This window comes from Lolium rigidum, chromosome 3 (genome assembly GCF_022539505.1).
Source record: "Lolium rigidum isolate FL_2022 chromosome 3, APGP_CSIRO_Lrig_0.1, whole genome shotgun sequence".
In the NCBI taxonomy this organism is placed as follows: Eukaryota; Viridiplantae; Streptophyta; class Magnoliopsida; order Poales; family Poaceae; genus Lolium; species Lolium rigidum.
Window position 1 is genome coordinate 364,368,143 of NC_061510.1, and position 17,186 is coordinate 364,385,328.

Consider the following 17,186-nt stretch of genomic DNA (forward strand, 5'->3'; position numbering starts at 1 on the left):
CACCCATAACCATACTTTCTGCAGGGGGAACGATAGTAGTAACCCATACCAAACAAAAACAAGTCATCATGATCAATAAATGCGCGTTTGACGCAGACCTGTTCATTTTACCGATGAAGGACATTGATGTCATTCTTGGTATGAACTGGTTAGAAGCTAACAGAGCATTGATCGACTGTGTGAACAAGACCGTGTCTTTGAAAAGCCCCGATGGAAGTAGAATGATCTACCAAGGAGACAAGCATACACAGATCGAAGTCGAGCTACAGCTGAACTGTCACAACCCACTTTTCAAACCCTACATAATTTTCTAGTTTTAAAAATATGGGCCAACAAAAACTTTTCATACATTGCTACCTAGTGTTGCATAGCATATAGTGTTGCTTAAAATATGTTGGAAGTATGTGTACATGGTTCACTTCTCACACTAAAACCCTTAGTATCAAGTTTTTGTACCAAAAATAAATGAGGGAATTTTCTTTCTTAGCACCACTAGTGTGACAACTCATAAGTTACCTCTTGTTGGAGCACACAAGTGCACATGCTTAAGCATGCCACTTTTTCCTCTTCACTCACCATACCCCTCTATTATTCTCTCCCCTTGGGGAAAACCCTAGGAAGGGGGAACACTTCCCCCTCTCTTTCTTTTCATTTTTTTTTCTCATATGGCCGTGGCCACATGACACCTCCATTTTGTACCCCTCTTTCTCCTCTCTCTTTGCAAACCCTAGAGGGACACTACCCCCTCTCCTACCCCTCTCTTTTCTTCTCTCTTATACATGGCCGAGGGCTTGGGAGCCCATGCCCCCTCTCATATGTGGCCGGCACATGAGCACACACACCACCTCTCCTCTCTGCCCAACCCACCTGGCCGCACCACACACACCTGGGCTTCCCTTCTCCCTCTCCAACTCGGCCCAAGGCCAGCAACACAGCCCACCAGAACCCTAGCCGTCGTGCACGCCCTGGAGACGCTCCCTTCGCGCGCGCGCGCAGAAGCCCGGCACGCCCGTCGCCTCGTTTTCTCTCCCCCGCCTCGTAACCACGCACGTCGCCTCGGTTCTCATCCCTGCGGACGCCAGCCCAGGGACGTCATCACGGCCCCACCCGGATGACGCCAGCCCTCGCCTCCCCGTTGGCCAGAACCACCGCCCACCCCCCCCGGTTGCCCCCCTCCCGCCTATAAAAGGGCACCGCCCCCCCCCCCCTCCCTCACACTCACTCCACTCGCCTCCCCACATCCCCACCGAACCCCGAGGGCGCCCAGGGCGCCGCTCAGGGCTGCACCTCGCCAGAACCCCGCCACCGCGCCCGTAGCTGTCGCCGGAGAAGAAGAGGTGCTGCCGGACACTGGCCGGCTGCCTTCCCCTCCTCTACCACCTAGCTCCGCCCTGTTCCTCTTCCCCAACCACCTAACCTTCCCCTCGCCGTGCCAGGACGACCGGAGAACGCCGCCGTGTCAAGACTTGCTGCCGGACGCCGCGTACACGGAGGGACCGCCGGAGGCCGGGAGCAAGGAGGAGAAGCCGTCGAGCCGCCCCTGGACCAGCCCGCGACGCTCCCACACCGCCCAGCTGCTGCCGTCGACGACCCGCCGCTCGCCGGTGAGTTCTCCGGCCGCCGCCCGTTCCTCTCTGCCGAGCCACGCCGCCCGATCATGCCCCTGCGAGGCGAGACGGAAACGATGGCTCTGGGCCATCGGATCCCGATCGCATGGCTGCATGGGCCATGCAGTTGGCATGGCCTGCATGCCCTTGGCCCACCCCGGGCCCTCCCCCTTTTCTTTTATTTTCTTCTTATTTTCCTCCTGCCCGCGTGGCAAATTCTCCTGGGCTGGCCCGTTTCGCACGCAGACACGGCCCAAAGACCCCTTCCCGCCCATTTCCGGTTTGAAAATTTATTTAACATTTACGTTTTTGAATTTAAAACACCGTAAACCAAATTGCTTGTAAAGTGTGATCTAAAATTTGGAATCAAATGAAACCAGTGACGTTAGAAAGATATTTTCAAGACCTTTCACATGCCACTGGCCCCATATTTTAGGATTTTTATACGAATTTTAGTGTATTAAACTTGCTCTATGTATTCTGCATAATCCACAAAAATCCTAAAATCATAGAATTAATATTTTTGACTGATTCCAATTGTGATGATCTTGTTTTAATGTTGTCCATCTCAGAAAAATACTATGGGTCCCTGTAAGAAATAATTCTGGTTCGTTTATAAAAATGGTGTGTCACATGAAATGTTGTTCATTAAAAATTTGTTGTTATTTAATTTCCCACCTCAACCCTTTTCTTATAAATTTGGCCAATGCATGTTTTCATTTTGATACAACATACACCCCTGCATGCTTTACCATATTCTTTTAAAACTTGATTTTTGAGTCATGTGTTGATTGTATGTTGCTCTTCTATTTTCGCGACGCTAGATACGAACGTGGGAGAAGCCGAAGGAGAGGATTTTGGAGAAGGTGTTGAAGAAGACCAGGGACTAGCCAGCCAAGGCAAGCCATTTACTTTGACTCCTTGATTATCCATGTTCTTGGTTGAGATCCTTCTATCCTTGGTTTTCTTGATTTATTGTGTCTCCTTGGGTTTGCTTAATCTGATTCTTTTACATACTTGCTACCAGGTGTGTAATGTCCCCTCTCGATATTTTGCGTACTTACTCTAAGTATGTGAATCACATTTCACCACCTTTTGACATCCTAATTCTAGTAAACACTTGGGATAATATCATTAAAACTGCCCTACTTTTTTGATTATCTCCATTCATGCTCAACTGGAGTATGGATGCCTTTGACACCCTTCATGTTGATAGCAATCATTATGCTATTACATTTTAGTTCACACATAAACTTTAGGTTGGGAAAACCCTCAAGGTTTTACCTTGTTGTAAAAGTTTTTGTTAAAACCTTGGGTGTATTGTTATGCCCGAGTGAGCATTTGAGAAAGGAAAGGGATTTGGTAAAAATGATGGGGATGGGAAAGTGGTTGGGATATTACGAAAACTTTGGCGCCTAAGTACTCACCCATGACAATTTACTAGCGCAACCACAATATCCAAAGTGGGCACGGGCTTAGTCCGTAGTTTGTTGAATTTAACATGATATACCTTCACCACTCTCTAGGAGGGTCACGATGACCTCTGACACCGGGTTGCGCTCAGAAGGAGGCAATACACTGCATTAACTTGCAGCCGGACGATTACTGAGGGTCTTCTGTCGTGGCGCCGGAGATACGCTCAAAAAGGAGGTATGCTGCCGGGGTGCCGGGAAGGGTTAAGCCCGCAGGGAAGGGCTCAGGTTAAGGGAGACAGGCGAAAGACTATGACCGATTATCCGAGTCTCGCATACTTTCGTATGACGATCCGGGGATGATCCCGGCGGATTTATCGGTTTTTGTGGGGAAAGTGCGCAAACTCGCGAGAGTTAAATCTATTCGAATAGCCGTGTCCGCGGTCATGGACGGTTGGATTGGCTGTTGCTTAGCACGATGTGTTTTGTTTATGAAAATGTTTGACAAAGGAAAGAAACGGGATTTGTGTTGGAGTACTTGGAGTCTTGGAAAAATGGTTGATGACCACAATGAGGTGGTCGGATAGAAATTGCTAAAAATTGGGTCTACCCTTCCTAAGTGTTTATGTCGTGAAAGATCTTCCTAAAATAAATCTAGTAGTGATGTCCTAGATATAATCTCTCATCTCTTTCACCCATGAAGTTGAGATGATAACTCCACTAAAAACACTTCTTCTCTTCCATAACAGATTCTTGTTGTATAAGTGGTCATTCCCTCTTGATCTCCTAGTTAGTCCTCAGTACCTTGTTCCCGTTAATATGTTGCTTGGTAAATGGTTTGCGAGTACAATTCAAAATGTACTCACGGCTTTGTCCCTGGCTATTTACTTGGCCAGACTATGAAGATGATTTTGAAGATGATGGAGGTTATCAGGACGACTATGCGACTTAGGACGTTTCCCGGTCAGCTGCACAGTAGGGTTTAAGGCATGACTTGGGCCCGACGAGTTGATTGTATCCGCTTGCTTTTGGATGTTTGAATTCAGCCCGATGTGGCCATTTGTGTAAGACTTGGTCATGGGACCGTTTGTAAGACTATTTATTATTTCGGTACTATGTAATGGATATTGTAACTACGTTTATCGGTTCGGTTATGTGCTCATGTTACACCGATCATGGGATCATGAGTGAATGCATAACGGGTATTTCGGACGGTTGGTCCGGGGTGCCCTGAAGCTGGTATCAGAGCCATCCTGACTCTAGGGAAAGCCTTAGTTAGCATGGACGTTAATGTTAAGATAAAACTATTTTTCAATATCAAAAACGAGATGACTCTAAGCTGAAAGAATGCCTAGACTCTCCCCTAAATTTTTCTCCTTAGAGATAAACTACTTGCATTAATCTTAAACTGTTTTATATTATGTACCTTAAAATTTTGCACACTTGTCATATTACTACTTGTATTAAACTTAAAATTTTGTGTAGATGGAGGAAGTTATGTACACCCGGAGCCGTCAGGTGGGAGAGTCGTAGCCTTTGTTCCTCTTCGAGACCGCCCTGATCGACGTTTGTAACGCCGTCGGACGCCTCCGCCCCGAGGTGAAGGGCGGACAGATGAACGATATCGAGAACGAGGACTTGTCCTGGATGATCGTCTGCACCATCCGGGGCTCCCACGTCAAGCAGCTCCCGGAGTTCGAGATCCAGCTGTTTGAGCGCACTTGGGAGGATGGTTTGGTTCGCGCGCTCTAGGCAGCCCTTGCTCGCCTCGCGTTCCACCACCGCGCGGAGCTCGAGGAGAAGAATCTCCCTTACGCTCACTTTGGGCGGCGTGACGAGGAGGGCCTCCCCACCGTTGTGCCTTATGTTTGCCCCCTCGGTCGCCACGCTGCCCAGATGGAGTTCGTCCTCGGCAAGACTCAGAACAGCCTCGACATCTGCAGGATGGAGAAAGAGATGCTGACGAATGAGTTGGACGAGGTCAAGAAAGACCTTGAGGAGATGAAGCGGAGGGCTCGCCGCCAGCGGAAGCTCAAGCTCCGGGCAAGAGAGGCCAAGTACATGCTTAAGGTGAAGGTGACTCACCTTAAGACGGCGCTCCGCGAGGCCGAGACTAAGATAGAGGAGCTGGAGGATGATGGCGAGGATCTCCGCAAGGAGAATGCTGCACTCCTTAGTGACGATGATGACTACATGGATGAGGAAGGGTATGATTGGAACAACCCGTCTGAGGAGGAAGATGAGGATGATATGGATTTCATCAATGATGAGCCGGAGGAGCCAGCACCCCCTACCCCTCGCGAGTCGTCCGAGGAGGAGGAGGACCCTGAGGAGCCACCGTTCGAGGAGCCGCCGACCAAGGATGACACCATCATCCTTGACGACGACTAGTTTGAGCACCGCACTATCGCTAGTTATGTTATGTTATGATGTCCATGATGTAATCGCGTAGAACGATGTTGGTCCTATGGTGACTTTGATTTGGTGAACTATGATCTTTTGGTGATATCTATGTGTTGATGATGGTTGCATTTGCTTTTATGTTATCTTGACTTTCCGAGTTTTTCAACAAGATTTTATGCATCATGTCATCCCTTCCCCTTAGAAAGAACTCGCCTATCAAAGTTGTTCCCTTTTGTCTTATGTCTTCACCTTATCAGATGGTTGACACTCGCCGCGGCGCGCACCAGAACGACCCTCCACCACCCCCACCTGAACCCAATATGGCTCAAATCCTTCGCATCCTTATGGAAGACCGTCAAGCCGCCCGCGCTGAAAGCCAAGAAAACATTGCGGCTCTGCAGAATATTGCACAGCTTGCCGCAGGAAACAACAACAATGGAGGAGATGGTGAAGACGGCCCAAGATCCAAGCTTAGGGACTTCCAGGATACTAATCCACCAGTATTCACCAAGTGCACCGCCCCTCTTGATGCGGACGATTGGCTCCGTACAATCGAGAACAATTTGGAAGTCGCGGCTGTAGGCGAGAATGAGAAGGTGGTTCTTGCAACTCACTTTCTCGCCGGACCCGCAAGAGCTTGGTGGGAGAATGTTAAGGCAATGCAAGCTGCTGACCATGTGATTACTTGGGAGGAATTTACCACTAAGTTCCGCAAAGCCCACATCCCTTCAGGTTTAATCAAGATCAAGAGAGATGAGTTCTTCAACCTTAAGCAGAACAATGGTAGTGTGATCGACTACCTGGACAAGTTCAACACCTTGGCTAGATATGCACCTCAGGACACTGATACTGATGAGAAGAAGAGGGACCGTTTCCTTAATGGTCTTCATGAAGAGATCCAGAGTATTCTCGTGGCCGTCCCTTACCCTGATCTTGAAGCTCTGGTGGATGCCGCCATCATGGTGGAATCCAAGCTCAAGGCAGCTCATGAAACCCGCAAGCGCAAGGCGCTGCAGCAGCAGCAGAGTGGACCCAGCAATGCGAGGTTCCGCGGCCAGCCTCCACCAAGGCCGGCGCCCCAGCCTCAGCGAGCACCAAACCCCGCTTATCGCCCCTCCAACAACAACACCAACCGCCAGAATGTGCAGCCTCGCACTGGAGGAGGAAACTTCAACAACAACCCCCGCAACAACCCAAATGCTCGCCCTCAAGGAGAAGGATGTTTCGCTTGTGGACAGCCTGGACACTTCTCTCGTGAATGCCCCGCCAAGATGAACCCTGCTCAACGCCCCAATGCACCAAGACCGAATCAAGGCCAAGCCCGTGCTGCAACTGGAAGGAAGCCCCCGCCTAAGAAGCAAGCCAATACTGCTAGAGGACACCTGAATCATGTCAATGCTGAAGAGGCTGAAGAATCTCCTGACATTGTGATGGGTACGTTCCTAGTCCACTCCACTCCCGCAAGAGTTCTTTTCGATTCCGGTGCATCACATTCCTTTGTTACCGAACCCTTTGTTAAAAAGAGTAAAATGACACCCACCCTCATGAGAAGACTCATGCTTGTTCAAATACCTGGATCCACCGCTAAAGCCCGCTTATCCTGCAAACAAGTTCCCGTAGAAATCCTAGGCGTTCCTTTTCAAGCAGAACTCATTGTCCTAGGAGCCCAGGGGTTAGAGGTAATTCTGGGGATGGATTGGATGACTAAATACCAAGGCCACATTGATTGTGCCCAAAAGTTTATTACCTTAACCAATAGTGAAGGGATCCAAGTAGAGTACACCGCCACCATACCTTCATCCAAAGCCTTTTGCAAGCAAAGTGTCGCTGGAACCCCCATCGATCTTGTCCCAATCATTTGTGAGTATCCAGATGTTTTCCCAGAAGAGTTGCCCGGTATGCCCCCTGATCGGGATATCGAGTTCATCATCGAACTTATCCCTGGAACAGCACCCATAGCACAGAGGCCTTATCGCATGAACCCCCAAGAGCTGATTGAACTGAAGAAACAGTTGGACGATATGTTGAGTAAAGGTCTAATCCGACCTAGTGCCTCACCATGGGGATCTCCCGTGATATTTGTGGACAAGCGAGACGGTACCATCCGCCTGTGCGTGGATTACCGAAAGCTCAATGACGTAACCATCAAGAACAAGTATCCCCTTCCCAAGATCGAAGATTTGTTTGATCAAATGAATGGAGCCCGAGTTTTCTCCAAGATTGACCTCCGTACTGGTTACCATCAGCTCAAAGTACGCGAGTCGGATATCCCCAAAACAGCCTTCACCACCCGTTACGGATTGTTTGAGTACACCGTAATGTCCTTTGGCTTAACCAATGCTCCAGCCTACTTCATGAATCTCATGAACAAGGTCTTCATGGATTACCTCGACAAGTTCGTTGTAGTATTTATCGATGACATCTTAGTCTACTCCAAGAGTGAAGAAGAACATGAAGAGCATCTACGACTCGTTTTGGGAACCTTGAGAGAACACCAACTCTATGCTAAATTTAGCAAATGTCAGTTTTGGCTCAAGGAAGTTGGATTTCTTGGCCATGTTCTGTCCGCTGGAGGAGTCTCCGTCGACCCCTCTCTCATCAAGTCTATCATGGATCGGAAGCCGCCAACTAACCCAACCGAAGTGAGATCCTTCCTCGGATTGGCAGGCTACTACCGCAAGTTTGTCGAAGGGTTCTCAAGTATCGCCAAGCCCATGACCATGTTGCTCAAGAAGGGTAAGAAATTTGAGTGGACCGAACAATGTGAAGCCAGCTTTCAAGAACTCAAGAAGCGTCTTGTGTCTGCCCCTATCCTCACCATGCCTGATGTCACCAAAGACTTTGTAATTTATTGCGACGCGTCCAAGCTCGGACTTGGTAGTGTTCTGATGCAAGAAGGGAAGGTTATTGCCTACCTCTCCCGACAGCTGCGGCCACATGAGATGAACTACCCAACCCATGATCTGGAGTTAGCTGCTGTAGTTCATGCACTCAAAACTTGGCGTCATTATCTCATCGGAAATCGGTGTGACATTTACACCGACCACAAGAGTCTCAAGTATATATTCACTCAAAGGGAACTGAATATGCGACAGAGGAGGTGGATAGAGCTGATCAAGGACTACGATTTGACTATCCATTATCATCCAGGAAAGGCGAATGTAGTCGCCGACGCTCTTAGTCGAGAACCATGTTCACTGAATGCCCGTCTCAAAGTTGAACAACCTATGCTATACCAAGAGTTCGAAGAGTTCGGACTGGAACTGGTTAGCCATGGTTTTCTTGCCACACTGGAAGTTAAGCCCACCCTCCGGGATCAAATCAAGGAAGCTCAAAAAGATCATGAGAGTATTGAAGGTATCAAACGCCGTATGGACAAGGATGAAGTGGCTGGATTTTCCGTGGACGGAGAAGGAATCTTGTGGTACAATGGACGCCTTTGTGTACCAACCATCCCTGAACTGAAAAACCTAATTATGGAAGAAGCTCATAATACTCCTTACTCCATTCACCCTGGCGGATCAAAGATGTACCAGGATCTCAAGGAGATTTTCTGGTGGCATGGGATGAAGCGCGACATTGCCTTTTTCATCGCTAGGTGTGATGTATGTCAGCGAATCAAGGCAGAACACCAACGCCCGGCAGGTTTGCTTCAGCCATTAAAGGTCCCTGTGTGGAAGTGGGAAGAAGTAGGAATGGACTTCATCACTGGACTTCCCCGATCCAGCCGCGGACACGACTCTATTTGGGTCATAGTGGATCGACTGACTAAAGTCGCTCATTTCCTTCCCGTCAAGACTACTTTCAATGGACATCGCTTGGCAGATCTTTATATCTCTCGGATTGTCAGTCTCCATGGAGTTCCCAAGAGGATTGTATCTGATCGCGGCACACAGTTCACCTCTAGATTCTGGAGCAAGTTACACGAGGCCTTAGGGACCAAGCTCTCTTTCAGCACCGCCTACCACCCACAAACCGGAGGACAAACTGAGCGAGTGAACCAGATTTTGGAAGACATGCTCCGCGCGTGCGTTCTAGCCTATGGGGCAAAATGGGAAGACTGTCTTCCCTTTGCGGAGTTCTCTTATAATAATAGCTACCAGGCCAGCCTCCAGATGGCACCGTTTGAAGCACTCTATGGGCGCAAGTGTCGCACCCCTCTCAATTGGTCCGAGACCGGAGAAAGTCAAGTGTTCGGGCCTGATATACTTCGTGAAGCAGAAGAACAAGTTCAACTTATCCGAGATCGATTGAAGGCTGCTCAATCTCGCCAGAAGAGCTACGCTGACCCCAAACGCCGTGAAGTGACATTCAACAGCGGAGACTTTGCGTACCTCCGTGTCACCCCTCTCAAAGGAATGCAACGTTTCCATGTCAAGGGCAAATTGGCGCCAAGGTACATTGGTCCTTTCAAGGTCCTTGGTCGCTGCGGAGAAGTCTCATATCAACTGGAGCTACCCGCGGAACTGTCAGAGTTTCATGATGTCTTCCATGTCTCCCAACTCCGGAAATGCCTCCAAGTACCCGACAAGCCTGAAGTATTCAAGAACATCGACCACCGCTCTATCGGCCTAAACCAGGATTTAACATACCGCGAGAAACCACTTCGAATCCTGGAAGAAGCCGTAAGGGTCACTCGGAGAAGAAAGATCAAGTTTTTCAAGGTTCAGTGGAGTAACCATTCTGAGGAGGAAGCCACCTGGGAACGTGAGGATTATCTTCGGAGCGAGTTCCCTTATCTCTTCAGCTCTTAGATCCGGAATCTCGGGACGAGATTCTTTTAAGGGGGGAAGGTCTGTCACAACCCACTTTTCAAACCCTACATAATTTTCTAGTTTTAAAAATATGGGCCAACAAAAACTTTTCATACATTGCTACCTAGTGTTGCATAGCATATAGTGTTGCTTAAAATATGTTGGAAGTATGTGTACATGGTTCACTTCTCACACTAAAACCCTTAGTATCAAGTTTTTGTACCAAAAATAAATGAGGGAATTTTCTTTCTTAGCACCACTAGTGTGACAACTCATAAGTTACCTCTTGTTGGAGCACACAAGTGCACATGCTTAAGCATGCCACTTTTTCCTCTTCACTCACCATACCCCTCTATTATTCTCTCCCCTTGGGGAAAACCCTAGGAAGGGGGAACACTTCCCCCTCTCTTTTCTTTTCATTTTTTTTTCTCATATGGCCGTGGCCACATGACACCTCCATTTTGTACCCCTCTTTCTCCTCTCTCTTTGCAAACCCTAGAGGGACACTACCCCCTCTCCTACCCCTCTCTTTTCTTCTCTCTTATACATGGCCGAGGGCTTGGGAGCCCATGCCCCCTCTCATATGTGGCCGGCACATGAGCACACACACCACCTCTCCTCTCTCGCCCAACCCACCCGGCCGCACCACACACACACGGGCTTCCCTTCTCCCTCTCCAACTCGGCCCAAGGCCGGCAACACGGCCCCACCGGAACCCTAGCCGTCGTGCACGCCCTGGAGACGCTCCCTTCTCGCGCGCGCGCAGACGCCCGGCACGCCCGTCGCCTCGTTTTCTCTCCCCCGCCTCGTAACCACGCACGTCGCCTCGGTTCTCATCCCTGCTGACGCCAGCCCAGGGACGTCATCACGGCCCCACCCGGATGACGCCAGCCCTCGCCTCCCCGTTGGCCAGAACCACCGCCCACCCCCGCCGGTTGCCCTCCTCCCGCCTATAAAAAGGGCACCGCACCACTCCCCCTCCCTCACACTCACTCCACTCGCCTCCCCACATCCCCACCGAACCCCTGAGGGCGCCCAGGGCGCCGCTCAGGGCTGCACCTCGCCAAAACCCCGCCACCGCGCCCGTAGCCGTCGCCGGAGAAGAAGAGGTGCTGTCGGACACTGGCCGGCTGCCTTCCCCTCCTCTACCACCTAGCTCCGCCCTGTTCCTCTTCCCCAACCACCTAACCTTCCCCTCGCCGTGCCAGGACGACCGGAGAACGCCGCCGCGTCAAGACTTGCTGCCGTACGCCGCGTACACGGAGGGACCGCCGGAGGCCGGGAGCAAGGAGGAGAAGCCGTCGAGCCGCCCCTGGACCAGCCCGCGACGCTCCCACACCGCCCAGCTGCTGCCGTCGATGACCCGCCGCTCGCCGGTGAGTTCTCCGGCCGCCGCCCGTTCCTCTCTGCCGAGCCACGCCGCCCGATCATGCCCCTGCGAGGAGAGACGGAAACGATGGCTCTGGGCCATCGGATCCCGATCGCATGGCTGCATGGGCCATGCAGTTGGCATGGCCTGCATGCCCTTGGCCCACCCCGGGCCCTCCCCCTTTTCTTTTATTTTCTTCTTATTTTCCTCCTGCCCGCGTGGCAAATTCTCCTGGGCCGGCCCGTTTCGCACGCAGCACGGCCCAAAGACCCCTTCCCGCCCATTTCCAGTTTGAAAATTTATTTAACATTTCTGTTTTTGAATTTAAAACCTGTAAACCAAATTGCTTGTAAAGTGTGATCTAAAATTCGGAATCAAATGAAACCAGTGACGTTAGAAAGATATTTTCAAGACCTTTCACATGCCACTGACCCCATATTTTAGGATTTTTATACGAATTTTAGTGTATTAAACTTGCTCTATGTATTCTGCATACTCCACAAAAATCCTAAAATCATAGAATTAATATTTTTGACTGATTCCAATTGTGATGATCTTGTTTTAATGTTGTCCATCTCAGAAAAATACTATGGGTCCCTGTAAGAAATAATTCTGGTTCGTTTATAAAAATGGTGTGTCACATGAAATGTTGTTCATTAAAAATTTGTTGTTATTTAATTTCCCACCTCAACCCTTTTCTTATAAATTTGGCCAATGCATGTTTTCATTTTGATACAACATACACCCCTGCATGCTTTACCATATTCTTTTAAAACTTGATTTTTGAGTCATGTGTTGATTGTATGTTGCTCTTCTATTTTCGCGACGCTAGATACGAACGTGGGAGAAGCCGAAGGAGAGGATTTTGGAGAAGGTGTTGAAGAAGACCAGGGACTAGCCAGCCAAGGCAAGCCATTTACTTTGACTCCTTGATTATCCATGTTCTTGGTTGAGATCCTTCTATCCTTGGTTTTCTTGATTTATTGTGTCTCCTTGGGTTTGCTTAATCTGATTCTTTTACATACTTGCTACCAAGTGTGTAATGTCCCCTCTCGATATTTTGCGTACTTACTCTAAGTATGTGAATCACATTTCACCGCCTTTTGACATCCTAATTCTAGTAAACACTTGGGATAATATCATTAAAACTGCCCTACTTTTTTGATTATCTCCATTCATGCTCAACTGGAGTATGGATGCCTTTGACACCCTTCATGTTGATAGCAATCATTATGCTATTACATTTTAGTTCACACATAAACTTTAGGTTGGGAAAACCCTCAAGGTTTTACCTTGTTGTAAAAGTTTTTGTTAAAACCTTGGGTGTATTGTTATGCCCGAGTGAGCATTTGAGAAAGGAAAGGGATTTGGTAAAAATGATGGGGATGGGAAAGTGGTTGGGATATTACGAAAACTTTGGCGCCTAAGTACTCACCCATGACAATTTACTAGCGCAACCACAATATCCAAAGTGGGCACGGGCTTAGTCCGTAGTTTGTTGAATTTAACATGAGATACCTTCACCACTCTCTAGGAGGGTCACGATGACCTCTGACACCGGGTTGCGCTCGAAGGAGGCAATACACTGCATTAACTTGCAGCCGGACGATTACTGAGGGTCTTCTGTCGTGGCGCCGGGGATACGCTCAAAAAGGAGGTATGCTGCCGGGGTGCCGGGAAGGGTTAAGCCCGCAGGGAAGGGCTCAGGTTAAGGGAGACAGGCGAAAGACTATGACCGATTATCCGAGTCTCGCATACTTTCGTATGACGATCCGGGGATGATCCCGTCGGATTTATCGGTTTTTGTGGGGAAAGTGCGCAAACTCTGCAGAGTTAAATCTATTCGAATAGCCGTGTCCGCGGTCATGGACGGTTGGATTGGCTGTTGCTTAGCCTGATGTGTTTTGTTTATGAAAATGTTTGACAAAGGAAAGAAACGGGATTTGTGTTGGAGTACTTGGAGTACTGGAAAAATGGTTGATGACCACAATGAGGTGGTCGGATAGAAATTGCTAAAAATTGGGTCTACCCTTCCTAAGTGTTTATGTCGTGAAAGATCTTCCTAAAATAAATCTAGTAGTGATGTCCTAGATATAATCTCTCATCTCCTTCACCCATGAAGTTGAGATGATAACTCCACTAAAAACACTTCTTCTCTTCCATAACAGATTCTTGTTGTATAAGTGGTCATTCCCTCTTGATCTCCTAGTTAGTCCTCGGTACCTTGTTCCCGTTAATATGTTGCTTTGTAAATGGTTTGCGAGTACAATTCAAAATGTACTCACGGCTTTGTCCCTGGCTATTTACTTGGCCAGACTATGAAGATGATTTTGAAGATGATGGAGGTTATCAGGACGACTATGCGACTTAGGACGTTTCCCGGTCAGCTGCCTGTAGGGTTTAAGGCATGACTTGGGCCCGACGAAGTTGATTGTATCCGCTGCTTTTGGATGTTTGAATTCAGCCCGATGTGGCCATTTGTGTAAGACTTGGTCATGAGACCGTTTGTAAGACTATTTATTATTTCGGTACTATGTAATGGATGTTGTAACTCTGTTTATCAGTTCGGTTATGTGCTCATGTTACACTGATCATGGGATCATGAGTGAATGCATAACGGGTATTTCGGACAGTTGGTCCGGGGTGCCACATGAACATCATGAAGGAGGTGAAGTTGGAGGATATACCTGTAGTGAATGAATTCCAGGATGTGTTTCCTAAGGAATTACCTGGAATGCCACCAGATAGGGAGATAGAATTCACTATCGACCTAATTCCAGGAACAGCTCCGATTGCTAAAGCACCATATAAGATGGGGCCTAAGGAGTTAAAAGAACTAAAGGAGCAATTGGATGACTTGGAACAGAAAGGATTCATACAAGAAAGCGTTTCACCATGGGGATCACCTGTGATCTTCGTTGATAAAAGAGATGGAGGTAGAAGGATGTGTGGAGATTACAGGAATTTGAACAATGTCACAATCAAGAACAAGTACCCACTTCCAAGAATACAAGATCTATTCGATCAAGTTAGAGGCGTGGGAGTCTTTTCCAAAATTGATCTAAGATCCGGTTATCACCAGATAAAGATCAAGAAGGAAGACGTTCCGAAAACAGCCTTTGTCTCAAGGTATGGACATCATGAATACCTTGTAGTCCCATTTGGATTAACCAATGCCCCAGCAATCTTCATGAACCTTATGAATAAGATCTTCATGCCCTATTTAGACAAGTTTGGCATCGTATTCATCGATGATATCTTGATATACTCCAAAGATAAAACAGAACATGCTGAACATCTTAGATTAGTGTTGCAAACACTAAGAGAACATCAACTCTATGCCAAATTCAGCAAGTGTGAATTTTGGCTAGATCAAGTGGAATTTCTTGGTCATGTCATTAGCAAAGATGGAATAGCTGTTAACCCGAGCAAGGTAGCAGCAGTTTTAGAATGGGAAGCACCCAAGAATGTCAAGGAAATCCGAGGATTCCTAGGAATGGCAGGATACTATCGGAGATTCATTGAAGGATTCTCCAAGATAGCAGGACCAATGACGAAGTTGTTAAGAAAGAACACACCATTCGTGTGGTCAGAGGAGTGTGAGAAGAGTTTTCAAACTCTGAAGGAGAAACTCGCCACAGCACCGGTGTTAGCAGTTCCTGAAGTTGGCAAGGATTACACCGTATACTGTGACGCATCCAAGCATGGATTGGGTTGCGTACTCATGCAAGATCGGAAAGTAATATCTTATGGATCGAGGCAACTCAGACCTCATGAAGTAAATTATCCAACACATGACTTAGAATTAGCAGCAGTTGTATTTGCACTCAAAACTTGGAGACATTTTCTCTATGGAGCCAAGTGTGAGCTCTATACGGATCATAAGAGTCTCAAGTACTTCTTCACTCAGAAGGAACTCAATATGAGGCAGAAAAGATGGCTTGAACTAATCAAGGATTATGATTTGACCATCAATTATACTCCAAGAAAGGCCAATGTTGTAGCAGATGCCTTGAGTAGGAAGAGCACTGGAGGAGTGGAACAAGAGTTATCACCGGAGTTGAGGAAGGAAATAAGCCAAGCCCAAATACAACTTTGGGAGAAAGAAGCTCATGAAGGACTATCGGCTTTACAAGTAGCCGATGAGCTAAATGTTAACTTGAAGAATGAGATAATGATGGGTCAGTTGGACGATCCATTCATCGTGGAGGAGATGAGAAGGATAGATGAAGGAAGACCATCAGAATTTCACCGAGGAGAATCGGGATCCTTATGGTTCCAGAAGAGTATTTGTGTTCCGGATATTGCTGAAATCAAGGAAGTAATACTCCGAGAAGCCCATCAAACTGTAGGGATTCGTTGCAGAGAAAACAAAAATTTTCCTACCGCGAGAACGCAATCCAAGCCAAGATACAATCTAGAAGACGGGAGCAACGAGGGGATGATCGAGACTCACCCTTGAAGATTTCCAAAGCCTACAAGATGAGGCTCTTGTTGCTGCGGTAGACGATCACTTGCCGCTTGCAAAAGCGCGTAGAAGATCTTGACGGTGCCACAATCGGGCAGCACCTCCGTACTCGGTCACACGTTCGGTTTTGATGACGACGTCCTTCTCCTCGTTCCAGCGGGCAGCGGAAGTAGTAGATCCTCCTCGGAATCCCGGCAGCACGACGGCGTGGTGGCGGTGGTGGTGGAGATCTCCGACAGAGCTTCGCTAAGCGTATGCGGGAGATGTGGTGGAGGAGGGGCGCTAGGGTTTGGGAGAGGGGGCGCCGGCTAGGGCAGCCTTGAGGGGTGCGGCCAACTCATGGCTTGGTGTGGGTTTGTGGAGTCCCTCCGGGACTCCTCCTTCCATAGTGATTTATTCCGGATAATTCTAGAAACCACCTTCCATAAATTCACCGGATCATTTCCAAACTTGGAAAGTGACTTCCTATATATGAATCTTATTCTCCGGACCATTCCGGAACTCCTCGTGATGTCCTGGATCTCATTCGAGACTCCGAACAAAACTTCGAACTCCATTCCATATTCCATATCTACTTAAACGACATCAAACCTTAAGTGTGTCACCCTACGGTTCGCGAACTATGTAGACATGGTTGAGACTTCTCTCCGACCAATAACCAATAGCGGGATCCGGAGATCCATAATGGCTCCCACATATTCAACGATGACTTAGTGATCGAATGAACCATTCACATACGATACCAATTCCCTTTGTCACGCGATATTTTACTTGTCCGAGGTTTGATCATCGGTATCACTCTATACCTTGTTCAACCTCGTCTCCCGACAAGTACTCTTTACTCGTACCGTGGTATGTGGTCTCTTATGAACTTATTCATATGCTTGCAAGACATTAGACGACATTCCACAGAGAGGGCCCGGAGTATATCTATCCGTCATCGGGATGGACAAATCCCATCGTTGATCCATATGCCTCAACTCATACTTTCCGGATACTTAATCCCACATTTATAACCACCCATTTACGCAGTGGCGTTTGATGTAATCAAAGTACCTTTCCGGTATAAGTGATTTACATGATCTCATGGTCGAAAGGACTAGGTAACTATGTATCGAAAGCTTATATCAAATAACTTTAATGACGTGATCTTATGCTATGATTAATTGAGTG